Below are 4,534 nucleotides of genomic sequence, written 5' to 3' on the forward strand. Positions count from 1 at the left end.
ATACTATGTTTAACAGAAGGGGTGACAATGGGCACCCCTGTCATGTTTCAGTTCTTAGAGGGAATGCTTTCAAATTTTCCCCATTCAATATGGTGTTGGCTGTGGGTTTGTCATATATGGCTTTTGTAATTTTGAGGTGTGTTCCTTCTATGCCTAGTTTGTTGAAAGTTTTTTCATGAAAATATGCTGGATTTTATTGAATGCTTTTTCTCCATCTATTGGTGATCATGTGGTCCTTTTTTTTTATGATGTGGATCACATTTATTGATTTGCATATATTAAACCATCCTTTCATCCCTGGGATGAAATCCACTTTATCATGGTGGATTATCTTTTTGCTGTGCTCTCGAATTCAATTTGTTAGTATTTTGTTGAGGATTTTTGCATCTGTGTTGTTCATGATGGATATTGCTCTGTAGTTTTCTTTTTGCTGTTGTTGTTCTTTTCCTGGCTTTGGTATCACAGTGATACTGGATTCATAGAATGAGTTAGGGAGGATTCCCTCCTTCTCCATGTTATGGAATAGATTCTATAGGATAAGTCCCAGTGCTTCTTTATAGATCTAGTAGAATTCAGCTTTGAATCTGTCTGCTCTGGGGCTTTTTTGTTCGTTGCTGGGAGATTTTTTTATTACTGCTTCAATCTTGCTGGTCATTATTGGTCTTTTCAGGATCTCTGCCTCTTCCTGATTGAGTCTTAAGAGGTTGTATGTTGCCAGGAAATTGTCTTCCTCCTGTATGTTTTCATTTATATAGATATTTTCATAGTATTCACAGATGTTTTGAATTTCTGTGACATTAGTTGTAATATTTCCTTTTTCATTTTCGATGGAGCTTATTTGGGTCCTTTCTCTTCTATTCTGGTTAATCTAGCAAGAGGGAAGAGGTCTGCTGATTTTGTTTATCTTTTCAAAGAGCCAACTTTTTCTTCATTGATCCTTTGTTTCATTTGGTTTGGTTTTCATTTCAAAATAAAGCCCTGAGCATTGTTATTTCTTTGCTTCTGCTAGGTTTTGACTGTGGTTTGCTCCCCCTTTCTTGTTCTTGAGATGTGATATTAGGTTGTTAATTTATGATCTTTCTGTCTTTTTGATGTAGGCACTTAAGGCCATAAATTTTCTACTCAGGACTGCTTTTGCTGAATCCCATAGCTTTTGATAGCTTGTGTCCCCTTTCTTATTCAGTTTGAGGAATCTTTTGATTTCTATCTTTCTATAAGGTCTCCCCTGAGAAGTCTGCTCTTACTCTGATGGGTTTTCCTTTGTAGGTTAGTTTTTGGTTTTGTCTTGCTGCTTGTAGAATTTTCTCCTTCATTTTGACGTTGGCCAGGTTGATGACTGTGTATCTTGGAGATGTCCTATTTGCTATGAATCTCCCCAGTGTTTGATGACCATCTTATATCTGGATATCTGAATCTCTTGCAATACTAGGGAAGTTTTCCTCAGTAATTCCCTTGAATGGGGTTTTCATACTTTATGCTCTTTCTTTTTCTCCCTCAGGGATACCTATAATTCATATATTGGCTCCTTTTGCATAATCCCATATTTTTCTGAGTGATTGTTCAGTCCTCTTTATTCTCTTTTCTGCATCTTTGAATGACTGGGTTAGCTTGAGAGCCTTGTGTTCAAGCTCTGAGGTTTTTTTCTTCTTGGTTTAGTCTGCTGTTGAAGCTTTCTGCTGTATTTTGAAAGTTCCTAAATGACTTTCCTTTCTTTAAATTCTATTATATCCTATCTTATCTAGCTCTTTAGTGACTTTTTCATTTCTTTCATTGATTTCCTGGAAATTTTTTGGCTTCTTTTTGTTGGTTTTCAACTTTCTCTTCAATTCCATTCATCTTATTTGGCATCCATACTCCGAATTCTATTTCTGATGTTTTGAAAATTTCCTTTCTTTTTTGTGATCCACTTCTTGGATCCATTGTGATCCCTTGGGGGTGAACTGTTTTGTTCTTTCATGTTGCCAGAGTTCTTTTGCTTGTTTCTTCTCATCTGAATCCTCTTCTCTCAGTTCACGCTTAATAGGGTTGTGGGGCACCTGTTCTCCTTTGCTGGGAACTCTGCTCCTTAGTGCAGCTTTTGTGTCTTACTCTGGAATGCTGACCCAGCAGGAGAGGGGCAGGCGCACTGAGAGCCTGTAGTGCAGGTGTTCTGTTGTCCCTTTCCCCAGTGATTGTCACAGTTCAAGCCAGTGCTGGATAATCTTCATATGGGGAGGTGGGTTGTTCCCTAAATGGTTATTGGAAGCTCAAGTTGGTGGTTGAGTGAGACCCTCTCTGTGGAGGCTGGCATCACGGGGGATTGCTCTGCCTCGGGTCTCCCCACAGAAGTGACAGTGGCAGCTGGGTGAGGCTATCTAGATCGTGGTCGTGGGTGTCCAGGCAGTGGGTGTTTGAGCCAGGTGTGGGAGTAACGTCGGCTGGAGTTTGGGGGTTCCCTGGCGCAGTGTTGGACCTCAGGGCAGTTCCCCTGTCTCAGAGGCAGGGTTGGAGCCTTCGGGGGTGGAGCTGCAGTCCCTGGAGCTTTGGTGAGGCCTCAGGGGCGGAGCCTCAGAGCCAGAATTATGGCCTGGAGGCAGGGCAGGCGCTGCATGGGCGTGGCTGTGTGGTCAGACCGCAGCTGGGAATGGCCGAGGTTAATCTGCAGTGGCCAGGGCCGCCTCTGGCAGCACTGGAACCTTGGAGGTGGAGCCACGTGGTGTGGGCAGCAGTGTGGGGGTCGCTGTTCTCCTCCCCCACCTCGGTTCAGCTGAGACAATTGTGGCAAGGCTTCTCAGGTGGTGTCTGTGGTGCCTGAGGCACCCCCTCTGCTCAGATACCACGTTTGGGGGAGAGGGGCAGTGCTGGCACCCAGTCACAGGGCATAGCACAGGGGAGCATGGGCTCTGCTCGCTCCCTCCCTGGCCTGGCCGGGCCTGGGTGAAGGCTGCTGTTGCAAAGTTGAGCTCCATGTAGACCTGACGTCCTGTACCTGAGAGCTCAGAACATGTCAGTTGCAGAAACCCCGAATCACAAAAATCCACAAAATCCCTGCTGCACTTACTCTCCAGTGCAGTGTCTCTGTGTAGATTCCAAGCAGCTGCAGGACCAGTCCAGAGGTCTGTGGTAGTGGCGGGGAGCGGGGGGCAGGGGGGGTCGCAGCCTGGGCTGCAGTGCCTGTGGGGTAAGCATGAATCCCCAGTGCTCTATCCTGGACCTACCCCACCTGTGGATGCCTCTCCATTGTTTCCTTTGATCTTGGTGAATGAATGCTCCATCACCTTCTCCTTCACTCTGAATGTCCCCATTGCTTCTCCAGAGTTTTACAATGTTCTTTCCAAGAAGAGCCATCGTAGGTAGGCATTCACCTGAAACTTTCGATCCTCTCCTTAAGAGCAGCATGCACGGGCTGCTTCTAGTCTGACATCTTCTAGGAAGATCCCCTAAATGCTTAATAATAGCTAACATATATTGAGCAGTCATTTGCCTGGTGCTATGCTGAGGGCTTTACATGCATTATCTTGCTTAATCTAACAACTCTTAAGTAGGTAGGTGCTTTTAACATCCCCCTTTCCCATTTGAGAGAAAAGGCTTTAGACAGGTAGAGGAACTTACTCATGATCACAGAGCAAATAAATGGTAGAGGCAGGATTTGAACCCAGGAATCCCGACTTATGAGGCAATGCTCTTAGTCACTAAGGTATTCTACTTGACTTTGAACTGGTGGATGCTTTTATGGCCAATATTTCTTGAGCAGTGACATCTTAGGATTCTATGATAATGTACTGCAGTGGTCCCCAATCTTTTTGGCACCAGGGATGAGTTTCAGGGAAGACAATTTTTCCACAGGGGTGGGGTGTGGGATAACTCTGGGGCCTGGTCCCTAACAGGCCACAGACTGGTACCTGTCCAGGGCCTGAGGGTTGGGGGACCACAGAGTTAGAGGACTGAAAAGCTTAGGCCGTTTTATTGATTATGTGGTGTTCATGCAACGAAGGAGATTGTCGGTGCAAACCTAATCCCTACAGAGAAACTTCATAAAAACTGCATAACTCCTAATATTGAGTGTCTATTGAATCTCTTCTGAGCTATTTCTTGTTAACGATAACCCCATCCCAAAGGATGTCAGAGGGGAAAGCTTATCTACAATTTCTCCATAACTCCGTGCCAATACTTATGAATCTTTTAAGCTAGCTAAGATTTTCATATTCTGGAGGCTAAGTTTTTATCAGAAGGCCAAAAAATAAAATAGTCAAAAAAAATGAGGAAAATAAGGGGTTTATAAAGCTGTTAGTTGAAACATCCAAAAGCAGAAAAACAAAATCGTTATTCATTTGCTAGGCCTTTCAAGGGGATTCATGCTTGAGGAAGTTTCAGGTCCATTTGAGTACTAAGCTTCCTCTGCAGCCTTAACTCATTAATACTACTTAGCATTTCCCCTTTGGAAATATTATGATTGTTAGTTAGAATTTCAAGTGAGTCCCTAGTAGACTTGTTAATAGTTGTAGTAATGTATGCCTCCAATTAACAATAAAACAAAATTCTGAGTGTGGAATGT

General features: G+C 43.7%; 1 protein-coding gene across 1 annotated transcript in view; it reads left to right on the top strand.

Moving 5' to 3' along the window:
- VPS37A (vacuolar protein sorting 37 homolog A (S. cerevisiae)) overlaps positions 1-4,534 on the top strand; it is a 70,538-nt gene that overhangs the window by 24,785 nt on the left and 41,219 nt on the right. The window lies entirely within an intron of this gene.

Source organism: Propithecus coquereli, unplaced genomic scaffold (assembly GCF_000956105.1).
Source record: "Propithecus coquereli isolate 6110/MARCELLA unplaced genomic scaffold, Pcoq_1.0 Scaffold79, whole genome shotgun sequence".
Taxonomy (NCBI): domain Eukaryota; kingdom Metazoa; phylum Chordata; class Mammalia; order Primates; family Indriidae; genus Propithecus; species Propithecus coquereli.